General features: G+C 46.8%; 1 long non-coding RNA gene across 2 annotated transcripts in view; it reads left to right on the top strand.

The window, feature by feature from the left end:
- The window catches only part of LOC143836013 (uncharacterized), a 150,202-nt gene that overhangs the window by 111,091 nt on the left and 12,323 nt on the right, over nucleotides 1–26,788 (top strand). Inside the window, exons 3-4 of one of the 2 annotated variants that reach the window (XR_013230455.1) lie at nucleotides 17,956–18,042; nucleotides 20,633–21,606. The exons of the other annotated variant lie outside the window; for it this stretch is intronic. This is a non-coding gene — a long non-coding RNA (uncharacterized LOC143836013). The remainder of the gene's footprint in view (nucleotides 1–17,955; nucleotides 18,043–20,632; nucleotides 21,607–26,788) is intronic. 2 annotated transcript variants of the gene reach the window in all.

Genomic DNA, 26,788 nt, shown 5'->3' with positions numbered 1-26,788 from the left:
ACCCTGGGGTTTCTTGATGGTCCTGGAAGGGTTTCCCAAACTGGTTGGAGTTAATACATTTTTAATATATTTTTTAAATTTGTTAAACATTTATCAGGTGATATGACCATCTCTCCCTCCCTCTCCCTCACCCCCCCATAAAGAATGAGAGAGAGAGGCTGGAGCTCCGTGTCCTCTGTCTGCCCCTTTGTGTCCCTGTGAGCCAGCGAGCTAGCCAGCCAGCCTCACACTCTGCAAGTTGGGAAGGGAGCCTATGCCTCATGTGCTCCTTTTCCCTTGTACAATGATCTGTAGGGCACCAGACTCCTTGCATGATCAGCCTTACAAAAAGCCCACCATTTGCTCTGTTTCCTGACCCATTTCCTGAGCTGCATAGAGAAACGTCTCTACCACAAGAACAGGTTTGTCACCTGGCTGCAGGCAGCGAAAGAGGTGGAGACCTCAATTATCTCATACCCCAGAGATGAATCTGATGGAGGAGGCATGGCTGTTCAAACTCACATTGTGATACCACAGAGGCAAAAAAAAAGTTTCCAGGCAGTTATTCAAAATGAGTATTAAAGGGAAAAGATCAGTGTCTAAAAAGATCAGTGTCTCCATAATGTTGCCAACTCATCAAGAAAGAGCAGCCTTTTTCACTCTTTTGACGATGGAGGTACACCTGAATTTTTTTTCAGACTTTGAGGCACACTGGAAGTGATGTCAGCTGGACATACGTCCCTGCCACGCTCCCCAGAAGTGACATGTCATTGGAAGTGATGTCACCCAGACACAACTGACCTGCAGTGCTGGGTTGCCAACTTCCAGGTGGGGCCCAGAGATATCAAAGAACTATAAATTGGTCTGCAGCAAGGATCCTCCATAGTCAAGAAAGCCATGCCCCTCTGCCAGTTCTGAAGCCCTGGAGCTCACCAGGGGCCTGGTTCGCTCTAGCACTGGGCCAAATCCAAATACTAGGCAGTGGCAGGCCCCTCTTCTGCCCCCCCCCCTGCCCTGGAGCTTGTCAGAGGCCTTCTGTAACCTAACACCAAGCCATAGTTTTAACTCCAGGCCAGAGCTAGCCACTCTTACCTTCTGAGTCAAAACAAAAATACTCACCTCCCTCGTAGATCCCCCACCAACACATGTGAGATGAGCCTCGATCTGATCGGCAAAGATTTGAATGATCAAGGCCCCTCCCCTTCCCACTCCCTCCAGACCCATCATTGGCCACTTTGGGAAGGGGTGGGTTGACTTGCCTATATAAGGGGAAGGGAAAAAATCTTATTCATTTTTTAAAATTAAAAATAACAATTAACACCCCCCCCCTACTGCAGCATGCCAGTTGGGAATCCCCAAGAAAGTGGGTTGATTTTTACCTCTGCTTTTAGTGGCAGCATGATCTCAATATAGCAACTTTTGACAAAACAGAGCAAACACCTATAACTGGCTTATTCAAGATGCTGAGAGAGGCATAGGAGTAGGAGCCAGTAAGGAAAACATTGGCAGCCCTTAGATCTAGGCCAGGATAATTACACTGTGTTATGGGGGTGGCATTTGGTTCTGGTGGGTGGAAAGAAATAGATGCAAAATGGATTTGGGAGCGGGGGATGAGGGAGGGAATTTAAGGCTGCATAGTAAGCCCCATCATACTCATTCATGCTTTGAATAAACAAGGACAGGATCCAACTAACTGGATCAAGGCCTAAGTATAGGGAATGTGCTCATTAAAAAAACCAGCAATCTTACACTCTGGGAGAGGAGATTGGGGTGGTCTCTGTCTGCTTTCTTTTTCTTTCTGTTTAGGAAAGGGGAAGGGAGAACTGGAGCCAGGTGGATTTCACTATCTAGGGATCAGAGTTTTTAAAAAGTTAGTGCAGATGTGGGACTCTGATCACCTGCCAAAACTCATTCTTTGTTTCAGAAAAGAGAAACTTCAGAGGAAGAAGAAGAAAGTGCTTGCTAACAAATGCGCCTGTGGGTGCTATGGTGTTCATGAGTGTCAGCTGCAAAAAACTGAAAACAAAACAATTAGCTGTAATCATCTCTCTTCTTTTCCAAAGCAAATCAGTGAAATAGAGAGAGTGAGACCTTGCAAATTACTATGAGCTAGATTTCTTCAAATTGCTCTTCTTGTTTAATGTAGACACATGCTAAGTGGTTGTTATTTGAAAGTGTGGGGAAGAGATTTTTGCACCAAATCTTATTGCAATGTGTAAATAAATTAAATCGGTTCTTTAATAATTCTGCTCATTTCCCTTTGATGTCTCTTACCTAATGAACAATTGGTATTCTAGTATTCTATTAATGGGTATCAGCAGCAAATAAATAATATTTGGTTTTGATCAGGATCACAAGGGGAACCCAGTTGGATTCTTTGTCCCTGGGCCCTCTTGGCAGCTCTGCCAGTTCTAAAGGTAAAGGTAAAGGTATCCCCTGTGCAAGCACCAAGTCATGTTGACCCTTGGGATGACGCCCTCCAGCGTTTTCTTGGCAGACTCAATACAGGGTGGTTTGCCATTCCCTTCCCCAGTCATTACTGTTTTATCCCGCAGCAAGCTGGGTACTCATTTTACCGACCTCGGAAGGATGGAAGGCTGAGTCAACCTTGAGCTCCCAGCCTCATTGCCAGACAGCTTCAGACAGCATTTCTGCTGCTTACCACTCTGCGCCACAAGAGGCTCTCTGCCAGTTCTAACATTAGGTAAAAGACGAAAAACAACCTATTTCCTCCAGTCTAGTAATGATGTAACATTATTTCTTTTGCTCATTTTTCTCATAGAATCATAGAGTTGGAAGGGGCCATACAGGCCATCTAGTCCAACCCCCTGCTCAACGCAGGATTAGCCATAAGCATCCTAAAGCATCCAAGAAAAGCGTGTATCCAACCTTTGCTTGAAGACTGCCAGTGAGGCGGAGCTCACCACCTCCTTAGGCAGCCTATTCCACTGCTGAACTACTCTGACTGTGAAAATTTTTTTCCTGATATCTAGCCTATATCGTTGTACTTGAAGTTTAAACCCATTACTGTGTGTCCTCTCTTCTGCAGCCAACAGAAACAGCATCCTGCCCTCCTCCAAGTGACAACCTTTCAAATACTTAAAGAGGGCTATCATGTCCCCTCTCAACCTCCTTTTCTCCAGGCTGAATATTCCCAAGTCCCTCAACCTATCTTCATAGGGCTTGGTCCCTTGGCCCCAGATCATCTTCGTCGTTCTCCTCTGTACCCTTTCAATTTTATCGACGTCCTTCTTGAAGTGAGGCCTCCAGAACTGCACACAGTACTCCAAGTGTGGTCTGACCAGTGCCGTATACCAGTGGTCCCCAACCTTTCTGAGGCTGGGGACCGGCAGGGCATCGGGCCGCGGCCGCGCATCGGGCTGCACCTGCAGGCCGCGCCCGCACGGGCCGCGCATGCGTGATGCGCGGCCCGGCCCTGATTCCCTCTCCCCGCCCTCCCGCAGTAAGATGCTTCCCAGGCCGCAAGCTTGCAGCCTGGGAAGTTTTTTACTGCGGGGGGGGCGGGGGGGAGCCGCGGCCCGGCGCCATGGCACCGGGCCACGGCCCGCAGGTTGGGGACCACTGCCGTATACAATGGGACTATGACATCTTGTGATTTTGATGTGATGCCTCTGTTGATACAGCCCAAAATGGCATTTGCCTTTTTTACCGCTGCATCACACTGCCTGCTCCTGTTTATTTTACAATCCACAAGTACCCCAAGGTCTCGTTCATACACAGTGTTACCTAGAAGTGTATCCCTCATCCAGTAGGCATGCTTTTCATTTTTCTGACCCAGATGCAGAACTTTACACTTATCTTTATTAAATTGCATCTTGTTCTCTTTTGCCCATTTTTCCATTGTGTTCAGATCTCGTTGAACTCTGTCTCTATCTTCTGGAGTATTTGCCAGTTCTCCCAATTTGGAGTCATCTGCAAACTTGATGAGTAGTCCCTCCACCCCCTCATCTAGATCATTAATAAATATGTTAAAAAGTACCGGGCCGAGCACCGAGCCCTGAGGTACCCCGCTACTCACCTCTCTCCAGTCTGATGAAACACCATTGACAACAACTCTTTGAATGTGGTTCTCTAACCAATTCCCTATCCACCTAACTATCTGAAAATCCAGATTGCAGTCCTTCAACTGATCCATCAGAACATCATGGGGAACCTTATCAAAAGCTTTACCAAAATCCAAGTAAACGACATCAATCGAATTTCCACGATCCAGCAAACCTGTTACTTGGTCAAAAAAGGAAACCAGGTTGGTCTGACAGGACCTGTTGGAGACAAATCCATGCTGACTTCCTTGGATCACCAATTGTCCTCCAGATGTTTGCAGATCACTCCCTTTAATATCTGCTCCATTATCTTCCCCACAACAGAGGTCAGACTCACTGGTCTGTAGTTTGTAGTTAATTAAAGACACTTCAACTTTCCTCAATTAAACTCAATTAAAGACACTTCAACGTTCCTTGAGAGAGAAGATTCTCCAACATTTGACAGTTTTGGTTGCCCTTTGTTCACCTTTTCCATTTGTACCGTAGATTTCTTGAGATTAGGAATCTGATCTTCCTCAAAAGCCTTTGTTAAAAATGCCTTTTGAAGCCCAGATATCTCATGGCTACCAGATTTACCTATATGTTTACAAAAACATTCTGAATTAATTTGATAATAATTGATAACTATATTGTTACAAAGCCATCTTTAACACTGAGGGGAAAATTCCCCAGTCCCATTATTCAACCTTTTAAGATATTCTGTATGATATATGCTCAAAGACGGGTTGTTTTTCCTTACCTGTATTTCTCTGAGAGGTTTTGCCTCTATCTTTTATTTTACTCACCATTATCATCTCAGTGAGGTTGCGAGAAAACACAGACTCACTCAAGCATCCTTCAGAATGGCCCACATAATATAGCTCAGGGGATTTCATCTCTGCTAACCATCAACAATCAGCTGCCAATCCACTCCATACTATAAGAAGAAATTTCAGAAAGGAAATGAAGGGTTTCTTCCTGGGACTTTTGTCCAATGAAACTAGAGATTTATCCCAAGCAATAAGTTGTATAAAACACTTTATTTCTCAAGTTCTTCCTTCTTAATGGGAATATTATATCATTAAGCATAACTTTTATCATCCTCCCCCCCCCTCCCACCTCCTAACAAAGGCTAAAAACAGCTTGAAGTTATTCAAGGACCTAGCTAAGTATTCCTTTGCTTCGTCATTGTTCCAGCTGTAATCAACAACTAATACAAAATGCAAGCAATTTTTATTAGCAAACATGTCACAGTGGGCCTTGAATTTTCTCCCTGTAGGCGGCTAATATGAGTGGATACTAACCTATTTAGTACCTAATAATCAGTTATCATATCAATACAGCGCTGCTGGATGACTGCACATAAAATTCTGCAGGATGGTGTAGAAGGAAACTTTCTTTGCCATCATCACAGCCCTGGCATGGTTCTTCTGAGGGTCTCAGTGAAATGATTACTTGGCTTCAGTGCATATTTCCAGCCAGCTTTGGGATAACCCCCTTCCTAGCTGGCTCATAGACTTTGGCACCCCCAGCAATAATGTAGGATTGCCCTTTTATTCTAGAGCCCACTTGAGCCATCAGTACAGCCAACACATTGGGGCAGGGGTAGAGTACTGAAGAATCACAACACAGCAGTGAAATTTGGGGTTCTGTTCCCTCCTGCCCAATCTCTTTCTCCAGGGTTCTTGGGACCATTCCACACCCGGTAAATATAGTGAGATACTTACCCTCTGCAGACGCCATAATTTTGGTGTTTCAAATGACGTCGTCAGCATCCAACATCCCAGCAACAAACCGGCAGCTATATCCTCCTTTTAAAAGTACAAGCTGGGGAATCCACAAAACTGGATTCCCCCAACAATGTTGCATGAGTCGGAGGAGAGCAAACAGCAAGCACTAATGAAATAGCTGTGTGTAACCAAAGTGGCCAGAAGTAGCGTGATCTCCATCTCCAGCGCCCGCCCTCCTGCCTGCCTCCCTTTCCCTTTGCCCTGGAATGTTTTGTTTTTTGTAGCAATCTGCCTGGAGCAACGAATCCACGTTGCTTAAGCCAGGCAGACGGGGAAAAAAATTCCACCCACCAGTTGGTGCACAAAACATGCCTCTCAAACCCCTCCAAAATCAGAAAAAAATTACTTTTGTGGATACTCAAGCATCATAATTCCAAAAGGAGGTGGCGTTAAAATATGCACTATGCATCTATGATTAGATGCATAGGCATAGCAATGGAGAATTTCTACATTTAAAAAAAGGTCGCTTGCCTCATTTTTCCTTTAAAACTGGGAGAAAAGTGATTGGCTGGCTGCCATGATTGACAGGCAGGGGGAGCCTCACTGGTATAGCCAGTCCCTCTCCTCCCCCATTTTAATCAGCTGTGTGGAGTGCCAGGAAACACGAGAAAGTGGGAGAAGAAACCAAGAGAGCGAGGAGGTGAGAAATGACGGGGGGCGCAATTTTTAATAGTATTAAGCAATTGCGCTGGCGTAAAGCTATGTTTTTAGATGTGCAGAATGGCCCTTGAAGCTCCTGAGGGCTTGAACAGGCTGATCTCCTCCACACTCATTTACCTGTGTACATTCCCTTTTGGATGTCTGTGGATAACCATGTTTTGCTGTTCACATAATTTACACAAGGCCAGCCAGTTTATTATTTGATATCCTGTGGTTGGGTCCCAGGAGGATACGTGTTCTGACCCCTCATGGGCAAACCATGCCTCTCTCTGCAGTGATCTTTGTCCTGCCCCATATGGTTGCTGATGAGATCAAGATTCCAATGGGGTATCTAATGCTTGACGTCATGTCTCTTTTGCAGCTTTCTTTCAGTAGTCAGGTATCCCGAAGCTAGTCTTGGTGAGGGGGACTTTGGGTTCAAGTCTGGCCTTTGTCTCCAGCTTATTTTCCCCCTTCATAGGAATGGTATGTCTGGCTTGGAGAAGAGCTGGCTGTATGTGGGTGTTTGTTGGGCACAAACCAGGAAAATTCTCAGTTTGTAAACCACAAGCCATCATAAACTTTTTGAGACTAAATGAACTGGTGAGGTTCAAGATACAGTAGCATGCTCCTGCATGCTAGAGACACCAGACTCACTGGGGATCTCCAGCTAACTCTCCTCTTCCTGCCCTCCAATTTTGGTGAGGACTGGGTTTACAGGGTCCAAGTTACAACTTCCCAAAGAAGATCCTCCCCGGAAAGTGCTTCCTGGGAAAATGGCAAAAATGACAGGCTCAGCATGGTGATGAGATAGCTCAGCCCTGAGTCCACTAACATGCAATCCCAGCAGGAGATAAGTGTTCCCAGTCAGAAGGGTATGGGTCTTCAGCCAAGGCACCCGGTAGTTAAGTCCCTGTGCTTGGTGTGAGCTGAAAGATGGTGTAGGCTCAAAGTCCACCCAACATCCAAACCATAGCAGGGAAGAGGTGTTTACAGTCAAGAAGGTATGGGGTCCTCAGACATGCTATCCAATAAAGCCCCTCTGCTCAGTGTGAGAAGAGAGATGGGGTGACTCAGAGCCCTGAGTTCAGTAACACCCAAAACTCAGCAAAGGAGAGGAGTTCACCATCAGAAAGAATGTACTCTACAACTGCCAACAGCCAACAGGGGAGGAGCTGTGGAGCCAAGCCATAGCTTTTCCCATATAGTAGAAAGAGAAATCTTTTATTGGCAGACAGCAGTGCCTACTAAGGTTTGGAGGGCTCCAATTGGTGTTTCCACAACTGGAGAAGTCTGCCTCCTCGTTGCTTTGAAGTTTTGTCAATAGTTTAATTACGCTAAAACAGTTTGTCTGGAAATGCTTCCAATCATGAACCATCACACACAGCATCAAAGTTTGTGAAGTGTTCATGCTGGCCACCCTTCCATGAACATAGAAACATAGAATAACACAGTTGGAAGGGACTTCCTGGGTCATCTAGTCCAACCTCCTGCACAATGCAGGACACTCACAACTCTGTTGCTCATTCACTGTAAGCTGCCAGCCCCTTGAACCTTCACAGAATCGGCCTGTCAAATGGCTATCCAGCCTCTGTTTAAAAATTTCCAAAGATGGAGAACCCACCACCTCCCGAGGAAGCCTGTTCCACTGAGAAACCGCTCTGTCAGGAACTTCTTCCAGATGATTAGACGGAATTTCTTTTGGATTAATTTCATCCCATTGGTTCTGGTCCATTCCACTGGGGCAAGAGACAACAACTCTGCTCCATCAGCTATATGGCAGCCTTTTAAATACTTGAAGATGGTTATCAGATCCCCTCTCAGTCATATTCTCCCTAGGCTAAACAGACCAATCTCCATGATTTCATGAACCAGCCACAATTGTAATGAACTTTACTTTACAAGCGGGTTTGTACCCATCCCTTTCTCAGTCATAGGGCCATTCTGCACCTGGAAAATATAGTGAAATGCTTACCTTTTGCTGACACCATTTTTTTGGTGTTTTACATGACATCATCAGCATCCAGAGTCCCAGCAGCAAACTGGCAGCTACATCCTCCATTTTAAAGCACTAGTTAAAGCCATGTAGCGTGAGCAAGAAGAGAGTAACTGGCAACCACACACTAAGGAAAGGTGTGGAGGCAAATTAGTGCTATCTCCACCTCCATTAAATCATCCAGGCAGAGCAAAAAAAAAATTCCCCCCACCAGTTAACACACAAGACATGCATCTCTAACCCCCCCCCCCCCCTGCGCAAATCAGGAACATGGTTACTTTTTTAAAGCTTCAAGGCTCATAATTCCAAAAGGTTTGGCAGTAAAGTAAGCACTATGGGTTTATGATTAGATGCATAGGAGGTTTTAGCTTGCATCACAGTCCCTTTAAAACAGGGAGATTGGTGATTGGCTACCTGGTTTGATTAACAGGTGGAGGAGAGCCGCGTATATAGCACGTTCCTCTCTGCCATTTCAAGCAGGCGTGCAGAGTGTCAAGAAGCACAAGAAGGTGGCAGAGGAGAGTGAGAGAGCCAGGAGGTGAGGAATGGCCGGAGGGGCATTTTATATAGCGTTGCGCCAGTGCCTTTGCTAAGGGGATGGGTGAGCATCCTGTTGCCACATAGACATCCTTACACTGTGGGATGCTCAGGAAATGTGCTTCTGTTAGAGTTGTGCTGTCGCTGGGTCTTCCTTTCCTCTAGGGGAAGTGGCTTTGAGGGGTGGTGGCAATACTGTCAGGTGGTGTTGGCTGTGCCTATGTGTGGCACGTAGAGGGATGTCTCCAGGTTAGTAGGTGGTGCTGAAGTTGCCGTGTACTCCAGAATGCTTTCTATGCAGTCTGCCCCCTGTGTACAGACATATGTTGTTCCCCCCACCCAGAATGTCCTTAGGGATCAGACCAGTGCTACCAGTTTAACATTGGCAGTTGCCAGACACTGCCACAGTGGCTGCCCATTATCAGGTATTGTTATTGTGAGTGATCACTGTGCATATCTGGTACAAACCTGAGGAATAATCTTTTTCTCTCCCCCCCCCCACTTAACTTCTCATAACTTCTCCTTAACTTCTCCTTCCTCCTCCAGTTTTCCATTGTTATGCCTGCATTTCCCCCCTTATCCTGACCCACTTTGCAGCCAGAGTCTCTTGATGGATGCCTCGGTATGTATTTGTGGTTGCTATGGCAAGCCACAAGGCTGCTGGTTGAACTCTGGGCAGACTGTGTTGATATCAGTGCATATGCAGATGCTGCTGCTAAGTTTTGGGCTGTCCCCCGTGAATCAGTTATTAGTCTTTATGATGTCACAAGGCTCTTCTGGTGGTTTCTTAAAGCACATTTCCATTCATAGCTGGCTAGTTTCAATGGTAGCAAAGAACAGCAAATCCCACAAGTTGTGGAACAAACTGGTTAAACACAGGGGAGCTCTAATATTTCCCTCAGTTATTCTTGTAAAGCAAAGTTGGACAGCATGGCTGAACGACTCCTCTGGACTTCCCGAATGGCCCCTCGTTGTACTTCAGGTCACAGGCAGCACTGTCTGAAGCCAGTCGCCTCTCCCAACCCGGACTTCAGGGTAATCTGCTTTGAGAAGTGCGGAGCACAGCTGAAGGCTTCCCCCAGAGCCTGTGTTAAATTTACAATTCCAGCACTGCTGAGCATTTTATTGAACGATTAAGGAGAAGTCCTAGAAATAGTGTTGGGTGAGAAGAGATGTGAGGGAAGAGAGCAAAAGAGATATGTGCAAAAAGAGAGAAAGGTGAAAGAAGAGAAGTTTGCACAGCAGGCCCCTTAAAATATGTTTACTGAGATTGATGGAGGTAAGCGTCTAAGCCTGGGCAGACCTGGCCTGACAGTGTTTTACAGAGTCCATTTTTCTCTGTGTTGTTGCCAAGGGAGGCAGGATTATCGACCTTTGCTTAAAACCAGCCACACTGGGAGCCCTGAATGCCAGGGGTAAAGTATGGTAGCTCTGCCAGGGGCATGAAGGTGACCATAATTCAGGAGCGTGCAAGGGGTGTGTGAGTTATGAGTCTGTCCTACACAAATGACAAGCCTGCAATCATTTACTTGGTGCTGCCAGTAGGTGATTCAGTTTATTCTTCACAGGGGAGAAGGAGGGGAGATTAGGCCTTGGTTGATCTGGGAAAGGATTTTTTTCCTTTTTTTTGGCAGCCTTTTCTATTTATTATCCTCTCCCTCCACATGCAGCTGCTTCTTATTTCATTAAATCAATAAAAAACATTAAAAGATTTCTGAATGCGAATAGCAATGAGATTGTCTTTGCGATGGCTTAAAAGCTTCTGAATTAATTTGCCTTGGCTTGCCTGAACCTGTACTGGGGCAGCCAGAATTCCCTGGAAAAGGCTGGGGAAGAAGAGGATAACGCAAAGCAAGCCTGAGTCAGCCTCTGCACGTAAATAAATCCTCTTTCTCAAATGAGATCTGCTCTCAGGCCTCCATGTGTACTACTCATCCCAATTCTTGCAAAAGGGGTTAAATGGCATTTGTACTAAAAACATGCAGCATGTCAAACTGGTTCTGACTGAGACTGCTATCAGAGAATATTGCATATAGGCCCCTGTGGAGGCATTGCCCTCAGTCAGCTGGGCATGGGCACCTCTCCTGAGAAAGATGGTGGATAACTGGGGACTGGTATTATTGGTTGTGGTCAGGGGAAGGGGAGGGAAATAGATTTGCTCTACCTGCCATGGAGGACTGTTGTTGTTGCTGTTTTTATGGGGTTTTTAATGTAAACAGCCACAAATCGGCTCGGTTCAGGAGTGGCGGTGTATAAATCCAAATGGAAATAAATCAGAGACTCCAGACCATAGACTATTTTGCCACTGAACCACAGCCCCTGTTCTATTGGTGAATCGTGGCAAAAGAGCTAGCAAGAAGCAACAGAAGGCTGACTGGTCACTTTCTTCTTTTCATTGAGTATGGAACAAAGAAGCAAGACTGAATCATCAGTTTGGGCCATTCTGCACCCGATAAATATAGTGAAATACTCACCTTATGCAGACTCCATAGTTTGTGCCCCTTTGAAGTCCCACCATCCATCACCATTGTTTACCATCCATGTTTACCATTGTTTACCATCCATCACCATTAATTTGGAGACCTGTCAAATGAAGCTAAGAATCGAAGATTTGTGCTTTGACCTATGTGATTTCCAAGATTGTGGATCTTCAGTTATTTTTCATATTTTACTTTTACAAGGGCTTTTTTGTTTTCATCTACGGAATCTAAATTTATTTGCTTGGAATTGGAATATGCAGGATCTAAAGTGTGCATGAGTCAAAAGCATATAAAGAATATCCTACAGGAGGCATCAGAGGAGATGTAAATTTAGCATAGCTAGATTAGGAACTTCCTGATATTTTTCAAATTATCTACAAATTATCCAGTGTCCTGATTGGCTAAATAGGAGACTTCCTGCTTGCCAGCAATCACAGCACAGCAGTTCTCTCATGGACTGAAACTTTCTTTCCCCCCAAGCCCTGAAATTAATTTTTTTCAAAAGATACTTCCACGTTGCTATGTTGTAATAGCACAACACACATGCATTTTTAGTAGAAATCAACACTTCAACATTGCTATGGAGAAACACCAGAAAGATATGCCGATGACACCCAGCTCTTCCTCCTGATGGATGGCCGCCCTGACTCCCCCCCAGAAGCATTAGCCAGCTGCCTGGAAGCAGTGACGAGATGGCTGAAGCAGAGTCGTCTGAAGCTCAATCCTTCAAAGACGGAGGTCCTGTGGCTGGGTAGGAAGGGCCCATGCAAGGAAGTGTGTCTGCCTGCCCTGGACGGAGTACAGCTCTATACAGCTGACTCCGCCAGGAACCTAGGCATGATTCTGGATGCTTCCCTTACAATGGAAGCCCAGATCACAAATGTAGGGCGGCTGGCATTTTACCATCTCCGCCAAGCCAAACTACTAGCGCCCTACCTGGCCCCGGAACACCTAGCCACAGTGATCCATGCGACGGTCACCTCTAGACTGGACTTCTGTAACTCGCTCTACGCAGGCCTGCCCTTAGCCTTGACCCGGAAACTACAGCTGGTCCAAAACGCAGCGGCCAGGATCCTAACCGCAACACCATGGAGGTCCCACATCCGGCCCATTCTCCACCAACTGCAGTGGTTGCCAGTTGAATTCCGGATCAGACTAAAGGTTCTGGTAATTACCTTCAAGGCCATTCGCGGTCAGGGCCCAGTGTACCTGAGGGACCACCTCCCTGCCTATGCCCCCAAAAGAGCTCTGCGCTCCAGTGCCACCAACCGGCTAATGGTCCCTGGCCCTAAAGAAGTCCGCCTGGTCTCAACCAGGGCCAGAGCATTCTCTGTTCTGGCCCCCACCTGGTGGAACGAGCTCCCGGAGGAGATCAGGGCCCTGACGGAGCTTAAACAGTTCCGCAGGGCCTGCAAAAAGGAGCTCTTCCGCCGGCATTTGGTTGAGACCAGGCACAACCAACAGCGAATGAAGGCCCCCCACTCTCCCCCCTCTCCCCCCTTCCTCCCAGAACTCCACCAGAGCACTCTGGACCTGTTCTGGCATTGCACTGTTGCATCGTTATACTATTTTATTATCTGTACACCGCCCGTGGCGCCGCGGGCGCCACGGACTAAATAAAATAGTAAGGGGTTCTGGGGCGGGATGTGTCCGGGATGAGGAAGGGTCCGGATTGGACCCTTCCTCATGACAGACAATCAGAGACAATCCCTCTGATTCCCAGCCCCAGTAACTGCGAGTAACTGCAGTTGCTCCCGGCCTGACGCGTCAGGCCGGCCCCTGAGGGAGCCCCCGGCAAGACTCCAGCCGCCGAGAACCTCCAGCCGCCGAGACTCCAGCCGCCGAGAGGGAATCAGGGCCAGGCCGCGCCCGCGCGGCACGATCCGCAGGTGCGGCTCGCGGGTGCGGCCCGATCCGCGGGCGCGGCCGGGCGCGGCCCCGCGGGTGCGGCCGGGCGCGGCCCCGCGGGCGCAGCCGGGCGTGGCCGGGCGCGGCCGGGCGCGGCCGGGCGCAGCCTCCGAGAAGCAGCAGAAAGAACCCACCCCCCCCCAGCCGCAGAAGATCAAAAAAACGCAGAGGAGCCGCCGCAGCCCAGCGCACCACGCCTGGGACTCCCCACCAAAAACCACGAGACGCCGAGGAGCCGCCACCCGCCTCCTCTTTCAGGTAGCCTGTCCCTTGCTCTGTCCCTCGCCTGCCCCTCGCTCTGGTCCCTGCCTGCTAGCGCCCATTGTCTTCTGGATACAATGGGCTTTTTTACTAGTATTATTATATTGTTATACTGTTATGTTATTCTGTTATATTGTTACAACCACTGTTATTAATTACTGTATGATTTTTAACAAAGACTGTTTCATGTATTGTTGATTAGTTTAATGTAAACCGCCTTGAACCTTTGGGGATGGTGGTATATAAATCTAAATAAATAAATAAATAAAATAAATATAGTATCCCCCCCCCCTTTTGGGATTCATATTGTTTTTGACTTTATTTATGTCTAGGTGGATACTTGAGAGACTACACTGGAGCTCCAACTGGAGCCGAAAAAATCATTTTGTGTAAACAGAAGGCTTTAAGACAAGGGACATGCATGCCTGGATGATCTGGAGAAAGCTGCTTGATCACCTGCCCCCCTTCCCAGCTCCAGAAAGCACTAACTAGACTGTGTTTTGCCTGCCTGATCCCAAAAAGACTGTGAACACTTTAAATATGATTTTATTTTACCTTTGACAATGTAACATTGCGGTCAAAGTGGACCATGCCATTTAAAAAAAATACTCAGAGCAGAAAATGGAGAGGGAAGGGTGGGTGTGAGGGCGGGACAACACTACAGAGACTATCACGCCTTTCCCCCTCCATATGAGCTTGCCTCTGGTTGCTCACCAATAGGATGCGAGATAAAATGGTATATATGCTGCCCGAGATGGCCAGGCCCATGGCAGCTGTACTGGAGGAGCCTGGGCTGCAAAGTCCATCCGAAGCAAAGTCAGAGTCCAGTCCACGTCGTTAGTGCCTGGCCGACTCATGCTGCCTTCCCCGGCTGCACTGTCAGAGATCCCTGTCTCTTCTGTCAGAGCTGACTCAGCTGCTGGCTCTGGTTGCACTGGCAATTCCTGGGAGATGGGAGGAGGCAGCGGGGGCGTGACAGTATATCCACTTTTTGCAATTTCTCTCATCCCAAGACAAATGAGGGCAAAACTCGAGCCAGCCCCTGTACAGCCTTAGGATGCAGACGACATCATGTGGAGGGAGTTCTGAAACCTGCCAGCAACCAGATGCTGTCCAGGAGCAGATTCTTCATGTGGAAATGGTGGTAGACACCCACCTGGTTTCAGTGGAACTGCCACAACTGAAGATGAGAAGCCTTCCATTTCTTTTCTTCTTGTCTTACTACAATCCCACTTGCCTAGCACGAATGGAGCTTCCATTATCTTGATTCCTGATGAGTGATTGACTGATTGCATATCTTAGGCTGCATTGCTGGATACTGAGCAATCATTGAGCTATTTAGAGTAATAATTTACAACTAGGCTTTCATGGGAGGAAAAGGCAATCCAGGAGGAAGGTGATTACAACAATGCAAAGGTAGTGTGCTGTGTAATAATAGGGTTGCCAACCTTCTGGCGGTGGCTGGAGATCTCCTAGAATTACAATTGTTACACAGGCAACAGAGGTCAGTTCACCTCAAGAAGATGGCTGCTTTAGAAGGTAGAGCCTATGGCATTATACCCCACTGAAGCCCCTCTCCTCTCCACACCCTGCCCTCCTCATGCTCCACCTCCAAAATCTCCAGGTATATCCCATCATAAGCTGGCAACCTGATGGAAGGACACATTCTTACTTTCAGGAATGGGGTGGAATGTTAAGGCTTTGCAGGCCTGCTTCTCCTGTGCGGTTCCTAATTATTACAGGTGGTGGTAGTACTTACAGAGGAGGTAGAAAAAAAGGGGATCCAGTCATATTTTTTTTTCCTAAGGGAAAAGGGTTAAGATTCCTGAAGGAAAAGGAGGAAAAGATCCCAAAGACTGCTCCCAAAGAGCTGTCCCCAGCACCAGCAGCCCTCCAGAGAGAAGTGACAATCAAAATTCTTGCTATTGTATATGTATCCAGTCTCTGAAACAAAGGCAGTGCTGGTGCCCCCCCCCCCCGCCCCTCGGACTTTGTACAGTGCATTTGGGACACTTTATATGGGTATGAGAGGGAGCTCTTCTGCCCTGCCACAACAAGCCAGGTTTCCATACACATCTGTTATACCTTCTCTGCCTCCAAAACAGGAGCAGAATGCAAGGAAGGATGCTTGGCAGGACCAGATAGCCTGGCTGTTCATATCCATAAACATCCAAGAACATTCCCCTGCAGCATGACATGGACAGAAAATCTGGCAAAGCTACCACTTCCCAGTATCCAACCTGGATAAAAAGGGATTTAGGAGATCAAATGGTCAGCTCCTGGCTTGCCAGCTAGTTGTATCTTTTGAAGCACTTTTTAGCTGGCCCCAGCAGCCATGACCAATTTTGAGATCAAGGCATGGGAAAGCATTTTCTCCACAGTTTTGCTTGGAGTTTAAACAGTTTTCAAAGGGCGTGTGTGTGTGTGTGTGTGTGAGAGAGAGACAGAGAGAGAGAGAGAGAGAGAGAGAGAGAGAGAGAGAGAGAGAGAGAGAAAGGGGGTGAGAGGAGATTCTGCGCTAACACACATACTAAAATGCATAGCATTTATGTACTGTTTTTCAAATGTTCATGATGCTTGCTGTACATTATCATGTTGTTATCCTAACAGCCACCATGTAAGGAATACATTAATATTATTACTATATTGGGGGGTGGGGGAGATAATGCTGAGAGTGGTTTGCGTACAAACCTCCATTTAGGAAGTTTGTACCAAACGTTTGATTTTGAACAGGGATGCAATATAACAAAGCCAATCAAAGTCAAAGCCACACCAAATGGCAGGACAACATCTGCAAATTATTCTGCTACAGCAGGGAAATTATAAATTATAAAAAATACAGTCTATAAATAACAGAGTGATAGTCCAACCATTATATATAATATAGCTCATGCATTTATTAATTTGCAGATGTTGCCTTTGTAATTTCTGTGATTCTGGCATATATTAGTCTTTGCAATTGACTATGATTCCAATCCCCCCCACCCCCCATTTAGGGGTTGCTCTTGTTTGTCAATACTTTGGCCGTTTCCGCATGAAGAAGCTGCCCCTGGACAGCCTTTGGTTGCTGGCAGGTTTTAGAGCCCCCTCCACATGACACCACCTGCATCCCAAGGCTATCCAGGGACTGGCTCAAGTCTTGCTTAGATTTGCCTCACTCTGATGGAAACTGCAAAAAGTGGATTTGCCACTTTATCTCCCATCCAATCAGTGAGCAACAAGAGACAACCCTGTATGGAGGGGACAGTGTGCAACAGTCTTGGCAGCAATGTCCCATGTTCACACCCTCTCTCTGGTCTCTCCTCTTTGCTGGTGAGAAGGTCCAGATGCTGCCCTAGATGGCCATGCCCAGTGCTTCTCATTGGAACCGGGAGGTTTTGGAAGAGGTGGCGAGGCAGATGAGGGCTCTTGGGCACAACTGGAAAGGGCTCAAGTGCTAGATGAGGACCAAGAGCCTCAGGCAGGAGTACTTTCATTGTGTGAACCACAACAAGGTCTCTGGAGCAGCACCAGTGACTTGCCCCTATTTCCATGAGCTGCAAGACATCTATGGAGAGGGGGATGGCACTGGTTGTGCAAAATGCATGGTTCACAGCCTGAAGTTAAAGGTCAGTAAGCCTGCCATCAAAGAAGGCAGCCAGTAGCACTCAGAGGACATGGATGAGGAGTCCTCCACATCCCGAGAGCTGCCACAGAGTCATCGCCTTGGAGAGAGACCCAGGGACCGAGTTCAATTTCCTAGACCTCATCCCCATCTAGCAGGGGGAACTCCATGTCCATCGGTGCTCGATGCCTCTCACTGCAGGTAAACCAGGAGCCCCTGGGTTGGTATTGGGGTGGCCAAAGCCTTTGACAGGTGCCCAGTGTCCCTATGTGGCTTCATTGCTGTATTGAGGACACTGAAGGAGAAGTCCCTGGCTGTCTGGGGCTCCTCCATCTCCAGCTGCCAGGTCACTGGAGACTTTCCTCCTCATATTCCCTAACCCTCCCAATCTCTGAGTGTCCAGCTGGAAGCCCAGGCACTTTTCTGGACTGTTGGCCACAATCTCTGCTTTAATTCACAGCACATCCTCATCCCGAACCAATACCCCCTGAATCTCAGGTAGTGATTCCTCTGCCACAGAGATAGGTGGGTACTGTTGCCCCCCAGCTATCATTGGGAGGGGGTGGGAAGGTCTTGGTTCTCCTGGAAGCTCACAAGGGAGGATTTTCTGTCCAGGAGAAGGCTTCAATTTGAATAGAAATCTTTGCAAAACCTCTGCTGTGCTCCTCATTGCTTGCTTTGAACTGCTTCTGATGTCTTACCAACATTTTCTCTCCAGACTACATCCCATCAACACCTCTGAGGGTGCAGTGTGTGGCTCTGGCCAGGAGGAACCTTGCCCCAGCATGCCAAGTGATGTCTGGTGGTAAGCATCCCTCCCTCTGTCCCCAGCAAAGCAGTGGGGATCATTCCACTGGATCCTGCCTGTGGTCACACAAGGGGTGACCATGGACACTGCGCCTGCCCTGCCATGGAATGGCTAGTCCCTGCAGTGGGAATAGGCCTGCTGATGGGCAGAAGTGGGTGCTGAGTGGCAACAGGAAGAGTGTTGGTGGGAGAATTCCATGCACTGACCCTTCCCTCCCACCCACCCCTTTCACCCTTTTTTTCAGGTGCAAACTCAGGAGAGGAGTTTTCCCAGAGCTTTCTGCTATGCAGGTGGTTCATCCTCTCAGCTCTCCTCTGCCACTGCTCCTGGGCTTCCATAAGTTCATGCAAGGCACACACTGCGGGGTGGGGGTGGGGTAAACAGGCTACAATTAGTTAAACAGGATACCCAGTGGTGTTCTGAGTGTGCACTGGCTCAGGAGTTCTCCACAGTGACAATTGGCACTTACAAGCTGACATTGTCCTCTCCTGCAGGCCATCTATGACAGGCATGAGCTCCTCCACTGTGGGACCACCCACATGAGCTATACCAGGCTCCTGTTCCTTCCTGGGTGGAGAGCCTTGGCCTGAAATTTGGGGTGAGATTTGCAAATATGGACTCACACTTGCCATTGACATGTTCTTGGTGGCCCCAACCACCAGCCATCCCTGGACAGGTGATGGGATACAGCAGGAACTGGGGTTTAGTGGGTGATGGCAGAGGCATCCACATCTTGTTCCTGGGACTCTCCTTCCCCAGCTCCAGGTATGGAGGATGCCATCCCCTCCTGGACATCTCTCTCTGTTGCAATGGGGTTGTTAAGTTTGGTTTTATGGCAAGATAATCTTTTAACCCTTGGTTGATGTAGAATATGTTCTGGATTATTTCACCCTGGTAAGAAAACAACAACTGCTGAAATAGCACAGAAAATATAGTAGTACCGCCTCAGCTAAAATCACTCCCAATTTAAACCTGGATTGGAGTGTACTTGTCCATGCAGAGATAGCATCTCAAAAAATGACATGCATTAGTCATTTGCTGCTGTCAGCAGTCTGCAGGTACACCACATTTGTTCTCCTGGAAGCAGTGCAACCGCCTTCCAGTCTGACAGGGGGAAGGCTTTCCCCAGTCTATGTTTAATGCAGCAGCTGCCTGTTGCACATTGGAGCAGATCAAAACAATGGAAGGAGGCTAGTATTGCACCACTTTCAATAATAATTGCAACACTGCAGGTAGTATCAGTGTGTTCCAAATGAAGTTTGGCATAGACTCTGTTATTTTTGCACGAGTCCAGGTGATCAGTCTGTACAGCTGAGAAAGCTTTTTTGTGCACATAAATTTCAACATGGGGCTGAGCAAATATATTTCTCGGCCCACCATTACAAGTTCTGGACATGGACTGGCATGCAGGTGCTTTGCCCCTGTTAGGAAGCTTTGCTGTGCCATGAAAAATTGTGCCATGAAAAGTCAGATGACGCATTTGGACATGGGCACACTGCAAGCTGGATGGGTGATTCAGCGCTTGGGATCCTGTTGTTCTCAAATGAAACAATCAAGGAGCTGTGGCACAGAGAGATGATGTAACTATTGGCTTTGGCCTAAAATTTTGGGGTCTCGTGTTAATAGCCTAGCTACCGCAGCACAGTTGAGTACAGAGTCAGCCAGTTCTTGACTGAGAGTTGCTGGGCATGTTCCATGAAATAGTAAGGAAGGGTAGGCATCATTTCAGGCCTTGTGATGCTTACTGAAGCCAACCGGAATCTAACCTGCTCAGTGCCTGCCTGGGAGAATTCCTGGGAATCCTACTTATACTGCCTTGAGATCCTTGGAAGAAGAAAGGCAAGCAGGGATGGCTTGGCTATTAAGGCTACTAGGAAAAGCTCTAGTGGAATATTGTCTCTGAGGGGGGGGGCTGCCTCCCACCAAGTCCACCCCTACTCCAAGGTAGCCCCAACATGATGCTGTCAGCCCCCACCACACATGGGGGGGCAGGAACTACTAGAGATGTGCGCCTCGGCTTGGCAGCCTCAGACATCAATGGAGCTGTGGCACTGGCTCCCTCTGCACTGCCTCGGAGATCTCCACAGCTCCATTGATCTCCAAGGCAGCTGAGCTGAGGTGCACATCCCTAGGAACTACCACTGTCACAAGCCAGTGGCCCCTGTCCCACCCAAGGCAGACACAAGCTGGTCTTGCCATGAGCTGGTGATCCCTGCCTCATCCAAAATGGATGCAAGCTGCCTCTCTATCTCATGGGAGCCAGTGGTCCCCACCCTGTACCACGTAGGCAGGGGACGTGAGATGTACAGAAGCCAGGAGGAACCAGCTTTTTCCTTCCCACTGTCCATCAGGGGAATGCCAAGGGCAGTCTGTGGGATGGGGTGAGCTTCAACAGCCATTTTGGCCTCCTAGTCTGCCCCTAAAGTCAGAATATAAATGCCATAATAACAGAAATGTAGGAATGCCTGGAAGTCATCTTATGAATGATTTCTGTTCTAGATTTGCAAACAAACAAGGTATGAAACAGGAATAAGTACAGATTTCCCAAGCTGGTTGAATTTGTTTTTGTCTTCTTTGTTCATTTCAGTTTCCCAAGCAGCAGAGAAAGAAACTCAGACTTTGAGATGAAACAGAACGCTGGAACCAAAATCCTATCCTGACAAATGCAACCATTTTAGCAGGGCTGCCAGCTCCTGCTTGCAGAAAAACCTGGAGATTTGAGGGCATAGCCTGAAGATTCAGAGAGGAATCTGATTCAGAGAGGGGAGGAACCTCTGCTAGGCATAATGCCATAGAGGTCACCCTCAAAAGCAGCCATTCTCTTCACAGAAACTGACCTCTGTCATCTGGACATCGGCTGTAATCCTGGGAAATTTACAGCTGCCACCTGGAGGGTGACAGCGCTAGCAGCCAACACACTGGATCCAACCAGAAATCAATGCTTTCCTTTCAAAGTGATTATCGAAGTTCTGATTCTGTGGGGGAATGATGCTCCAGTCCTCGCATCGTAATCCAGATATTTGTGAATCCTTGCTAATATTGTAATATACATCCATGAAGTCTCATGCACGGTTCACTGGAATTTACTTTGCCGTGTGAAGCTTGCTAACCCACAGCTATGTTTGACATAAGGTCACCGCTATACCAGTGACACTTGGTCAATGGACTTCTGGCTGTGGAAAGCAGAGTCTCAGCCCATGTTCATTTTCTGGTCCTCATCAGTGCTATTCCACACATTTGGAATTCTCTTTGGTTTTCAGCATCTGCTGCTGATGGCAGGGGAATTATATACTGGGGCAATGCAAAAATCTGCAAATATTGGATTTGTTACACTGGATTGAAAACAAAAACAAGACAAGTCCCATCTGGTCTAGAGCTCCCTTATAAAAATGCCAAAATAAGGGAGACAGCTGTAAGGCTTTTCTACACAAACGGATCCCCAATCACATTTTGTCGTTTTGGCCACCAGTACTGCTACGACCTCTGGAGAAAGGAACATGATATCCCATATCCCATCCTATGATGGAGAAGAAGCTGAAGAGAGAGTCCTGCTGCAGAAAGGTAGCTGGGTTGGCAACCGTAGCACAGGAAGGGAGACAGAGCCCAGTCTCCAAAGAGGGAAACAGAATGTAAAAACAGAAAGCTCCTGACATTCACAGTATAACCCTGGAGGGGGAGCTGATGCGCATACGTGCCTTGGCTAGATGAGTTTGGGAGTCCTACACAGGCCCCAGCCCAGTCATGGGGGGTGAGAAGGAAAAAGTTCCTATCATCAACATGCATTCCATATCTAGTGCAAAGTTCTGAAGTGTACTATTACTTTCTCAGCCACCAACAGACTATATTTGTAAAGCCACTGCTTGTTCAGTAGCTCAAGAGGACCAGTTAAGATTCCTTTGACAGAGGATAGGCTACTGAATGGGCAGTTCATTTACTAGAGTACAGCCTGGAGATTTTGCCAAATTCCTCAGTTGTTTCAACTTGAAAGTCCCCATTTTGTTTACGGGCTAGCTGTGTTACTCCTAGTCTACAATCATTGCACAGGTTGCCTATGTTTCCAGATCCATTTCAGGGTGCAGATGCTGACCTTTATAGCCCTAAGTGACCTTGGAACCACCTACTGAAAAGACCATCTCTCCCAGCCTGACAATATTTCTTCGCTGCTGTGAACCCTGTGAAAATTCAGGCCACTGCCTCTCTCTCTCTCTTTCATGAGCTTGGGGCGAGTGACTGCCTCAACCCTGTGGAATAGTTTCAGATGACAGGGGGGACACTTCATTTCTAATGCATTTCTGTAGCAACTGTAAGTTCTTGGGGGTTGCTTAACTGTGGTTAGGATTAGGGTGTAGATAATTTTTTTTTTATTAGGATGATTGTTGCTGGCTGTTTTTAATTTTCTGATGTTTTTGATTTCAACTAACTTTGTTAGTTGCCTAGAGTTCCGTTTCCTTCCATCTGTTTAGGAAAAGAGTGGGGCTATAAATAAACATCTAAATACATAGTTTTTACATTCCCTTTGTGCACGTTAAAGTCTTAAATGTGATGCCATTCTGTTCCCTCATGCCAAATTTCTCCTGTTGAATTTGTGCAATCTTAAATGTTAATTTTACATATAAACTGCATACTCTTTTTTTCTTCAGATTGCATATAAATAGCAGAGAGACAGTATAAAATGGATATAGATAGCAAATAAGGTAGTAACAAATGAATCAAAAACACCAAATGAGAAGTTTCAGAACATCAGCATAAAAAAAAGAAATGAAAAAGCACAGCATTATCCATCCTAGGTGCACTGAAATCACTACTTGGGGTGAGAGAACAAAATAGGGGTACCAACCTCCAGGTATGACCTGGAGATCTCTGGAACTACGGCTCATCTCCAAGCTACAGAGATTGGTTCCCCTAGAAAAAATGGATGTTTTGGAAGGTGGACACTATGGCATTGTACCCCACTGAGGTTGCAGTCTTCCCCAGGCTCCACCCTTCAGTCTCCAGGAGTTTTCCAACCAGGATCTGGCAATTTTACTTCCCCATCTCCCATCAATAGGCAGGGGGACTTGGCAACCCTAGGTCACATGGAAAAAATGTCAAAGGGGTGGTTGAATTATCAGAGATAAAAACTCTTTCATACAAGACATTCATTTTATTAAGTTTTCTATTGGTAATGACGGTTTTATCATGTATTTGTCATGATGGTTTTGTATTTGTCATGGCAGTTTTAATCCATTATGTAAACTTCCCTGAGCCATTATAGGAGGGTGCTCTAGAAATTTAATAAATATTAATAATGTTCATGGAATACATGGAGGGTGATATTACCCCTGCACCCTCTTCATGCATTCTGGAAAAAAACAAGTTAGCAACTATATAGATGAAGTAAATGTGTGTTGACTCTTTACATGCAGTGCAGCGACCCTGAAGAAGACAGGATGTCCAGGCACATGGACCAAGCTGCATTCACATCTTTGCCTGAAAGTCTGAAGACTGTGAGGAGGTGATGGTTTAGTTGCTGTGACCCTCTCTTCTTCCCATAAATGTAAACAGATTGTTTGAGAAGTCTATAGCAAGAGGCTGTCAAGCCCCCAGGGCCAGGGTCATGCTGCTATTCTCCAGCCTGTCCAATAAAAGGCTGACACCTGGGGAAAGATTTATAGCATGGTCTGCTGCAATAACAGAGGCCCAGGTTCAAATGCCAGATCACGGCTTGTCCCTCATTACCTTTGTCAAGTCACTAGTTTTGCTCCTCAGTCCCTGCCCAAAGTTCCTGAAATGCTGCCTCTCTAAGCACAGCAGCCTTAACACGGACTGAGGCAGCATTGCCATGGATGGGCACCATCAACGTGATAGTGACTTTTGGCTCATTTTCTCCCCAGGCACCCACTGAGTGTTGTCAAAAGTCAGAAACTACAGCAGCCCTAGCTCAGTTAGGCTTTCAAACAGGTCAACCCCAAGAAGGTAACTTGACACTTTCCTTGTCAGGAATGGCGAGAGCCCAGTGGGGACATAAGGGAGCAATATAAAGTGATGGCATGCCATTCCTTCTGGAGAAAACCCAGAAGTGACATCATGCCTCTTTAGTAATCACCAGAAATACCATCATAACATTATAAAACCATAGAGTTTACAGAGATTCCTGTTTTTTACTATAGAGATGGGGGTGGGTGTTCCTTGACCATCACCCAGCATTGTGATATATCACTTATAGATACTCAGAAGTTAAGTTGGGACATTGCCCAACACCAGGTTTTCCCTTCCATCTTGTTCCCACTGCTTCACCAAACATCAGCTGGATCATGGGGGCCAGAAGCAAGAGGTTGACTGACTACCACAGCAGTCAAACTGGTCTCGTTATAGATGTTTCTTCTCCTGCTCTGGCCTTTTATTCCCCTTCCTCCTGCCATGTCCACCCCCTGGCCGTCTTGGCCAACATATGAGTGGGTTTTTACTCCAAAAGCAGCTTTCCCTCCTTAGGCAGTAAGATTTTACCCCTAATATTAGAAGTCTTTGCCTCTGCTTGTTCTTCATGTGGCCTCAGCACCCAGTCTGTCCTTTCCTGCCTCCTGGTAGCTAAGTCTCTCTCGGGGCTATTGCTGGGCTTCCTTGCTTTACATGACATGGATACTAAACAGAGTTATATCCTTCCAAGTCCATTGAAATCAATGGACTCAGAAGACCATAACTTTGTTCAAGATTGTACTTTTATAGTATCATAAGTAATATTCCCCCTTCAAGGATTGCTGCCTTATCGTGGCGAAGGGGCTTGCGTAGCTCAGTGAAGCTATGAGCTATGCCATGCAGGGCCACCCAAGACAGACAGATCATAGCAGAGAGCTCTGACAAAAAATGATCCACTGGAGAAGGAAATGGCAAACCACTCCAGTATCTTTGCCATGAAAACTCTATGGGTCGTACCAAAAGGCAAAACGATATGACGCTGAAAGATGAACCCCTCAGGTCAGAACGTGTCCAATACAGGAAGGCCTGGAGGATCATTGTCCATGGGGTCGTGATGGGTAGGACATGACTTTGCAACTAACAATGGCAAAGTAATATTCATTCAGTGCCCATGATAATTGTGTGCCCTCCTTCGACCACACCAATGAACTGTCTCTTGGAGAAGAATCATTTTCCTCTAGGTGTAGAATACTGTGATTTGACAGCTCAGGAAACACAACGGCCCTACAGCAAAAGGGATAGTTTGATGGAAAATGATAGACTATGTGCTTTGAATGTGAAACATGTGCTATTTATTTTACAAAACACAACTGCATGAGAAGGTCAAATGGAGATATGGATTTTTGTTCTGTTGTTCCTTATGACGCATTCTATAATGATATGTGTGACTATTGAGTTCTAGAGGGATATAAAGATTCATAAAACTACTAACAGAATGATAAAGATATGTATGTATGTTTGTGTACAAGTTTGCACATGTGTTCTATGGACCACTGTGGAACTGAGCATATTTGTTCTATTAGACATAATGCAATCATAGATGTCTTTTCTAGCAAGGTGTCTTCTCTATTTGTTTTATGGCCTTCTCTGGGGCTTTGTGTCAATATTTAGTGAGATACTGGCATTTTGAAATGCAAAAAACCCTTCAAAACATGACTTTCCTATAAATGCAACTGAGCATGAGAGATTGCTTCTCGTGTTTATTGTCTAGCCAATGAATAACTGGCCACCTTATGTGACATTATATAACCCACCCTTCCCTGACCACTGAATGCCCTTTGGAACTTTCTTCTGGATAATTGAGAGGAATCTGATATTCCTTTCCAGCACTATCTGTTTACTGAAACCATAGGAGTGCATCACATTGTCTGTGACTCAGGTTTTCTGTCTGTAAAATGGAGAGTCACTTTCACAGAGGCACATACTAAAAAATTTTAAGCCCCAATGTGATCATATATTGCATTAATATATTGATTGATTGTTTAAGAGCCTCTTGTGGCGCAGAGTGGTAAGGCAGCCGCCTGAAAGCTTTGCCCATGAGGTTGGGAGTTCAATCCCAGCAGCCGGCTCAAGGTTGACTCAGCCTTCCATCCTTCCGAGGTCGGTAAAATGAGTACCCAGCTTGCTGGGGGGTAAACGGTAATGACTGGGGAAGGCACTGGCAAACCACCCCGTATTGAGTCTGCCATGAAAACGCTAGAGGGCGTCACCCCAAGGGTCAGACATGACTCGGTGCTTGCACAGGGGATACCTTTACCTTTACCTTTATATTGATTGTTAGTCTGTTTCAGCAAACACAATCAATTATGTTAGCTACCAGGGGCCAAACCCATTACATTCAGGAATACAACGGGTGTTAGATTAGGGGGGCGGAGTGGAAGAACTCTGCAGATGGCCTCCCCCTCCTCCCAGGACCTGGAAAGGCTGCAGGCAGCTGTTAGGGAACTCACTGACAGGGGCAGCTCTCACACGGCAGGGATCTGCAGACTCGGAGCCTCAGAGGGAAGTGGAAGGAGGAGGAGGTGGTCAGGGGTGGGGGACAGAAGGTGATTGGCTAGCCGCTGGACAGACAGGCAAGCTGGTTGGAGGAGGAGGCTCTCAGGGGTGGGACAGACACCTCGAGTGGGAGTTAGTGGCACTTAAACCATGGGACACGCTCCTCCTCCAAGGCCTTAACAGAAATATGAAGTGGAACAGACAAGGGTGCTGCACTTCTTCCCTGGAGAGCACAAGGACAGCCATACAAGTTTTTGTCACCTGTAGGGTAGTTTTGTTTTTATTGCAGTGT

Source organism: Paroedura picta, chromosome 4, assembly GCF_049243985.1.
Source record: "Paroedura picta isolate Pp20150507F chromosome 4, Ppicta_v3.0, whole genome shotgun sequence".
Taxonomy (NCBI): Eukaryota; Metazoa; Chordata; class Lepidosauria; order Squamata; family Gekkonidae; genus Paroedura; species Paroedura picta.
This window is presented reverse-complemented; position numbering and strand designations above follow the sequence as displayed.